This window comes from Cucurbita moschata, unplaced genomic scaffold, assembly GCF_002738365.1.
Source record: "Cucurbita moschata cultivar Rifu unplaced genomic scaffold, Cmos_1.0 Cmo_Scf00047, whole genome shotgun sequence".
In the NCBI taxonomy this organism is placed as follows: Eukaryota; Viridiplantae; Streptophyta; class Magnoliopsida; order Cucurbitales; family Cucurbitaceae; genus Cucurbita; species Cucurbita moschata.
The window spans coordinates 1112927-1114192 of record NW_019268563.1 but is presented as its reverse complement, the minus strand read 5'-3'; positions in this window follow the sequence as shown (position 1 = coordinate 1114192).

Sequence of the window (1266 nt, the reverse complement as noted above, 5' to 3'; positions counted from 1 at the left end):
CTAGCAGGATGTCCATCCCTGACTATTTGGGCTCTAGAATGTTGGATATGAAGGCTGAATATTTATAGTCAAAATCTGATAGAGATATATATACTAAATAATTATATATAGTAGGCGGTTACATATACTAAAGCTGTATATAATAAACTTAAATCATATGTATACCCATTAGTCAGTGCTTCCTAAATGTACATTTCTCATTCTCCATATCCTCTCTGTGCATACCTGAAGTCATTAATACAAAACCATTAGTCAATATTTCTTCTTACATTTTCTCTATCATGTTTTTTGTGTTCATTTATATCAAGTGTGTGCGTTGTTGTGTTATTCTAATAACTGGTATCAGAGGGAGGAGAGATTCACCACGATCTGTGAAGATGGAAAGTTCAAAGACTGGAATTGAAAAGTTTGATGAATTCGATATCAGTTTCTAGAAGATGCAGATTGAAGATTATCTATACGAGAAAGATATTCAGGAACCCATTTTGGGGTGAAGCTAGATACCATGACCAAGGATGAGTGGAAGCTCAAGGAATGTCACGCCGTAGGGTTAATCTGGTTGACGTTGCCAGGGAACCAAAGAAAGTGCGATTGGAAATGGTCCATACAGACGTTTAGGAACCATCTCCAGTTTCTTCACTTCTAGTACCAAAATTTCATGGATTAGAGGTCTCGCACTGTGCAACGGCAACTTTCTGTTTTCCTAAGGCTAGTCAGATATCTCATGACCACTCTTTTCCTCCTCACCATATCTAGACACTATAACGTTGATCCAGTATTGTCTTATATAGTTAACGTTCAATCTTTAACGTCCAAAGACATTTTATAACTACCACGAAAATCAGAACATACAATAAATTCATACAAGTTTTACAATATATCATATACTACAAAATAGGGTTAGACTACTTACTTGGTCGCGGAGAGACGTGTCATCGAGCTGAGTCATAGAGATATATGACTCTTTATCCTAAGAAAAAATCTATATAATTTAAAATCTAGCTGCTCTAATACCAATCTGTCACAACCCAAATTTCAAGGGTTTAAAACTCAAATAGAAACTAAAATTGAGAGTGAAAACAAATAAAAATAAAAGTAAATTAATATAAAATAAGAAAATGTTGTAAAATTAAAATGAGATTGAGAAAACAACACAACATTAAATATAAAATTAAATTAAATTATAAGACGGTGTTGTTCAAATTTATCCAAACAAACAAAAAAAAAGTGTTTGGGATACAATTACAAAAAAAAAAAAAAAAAAAA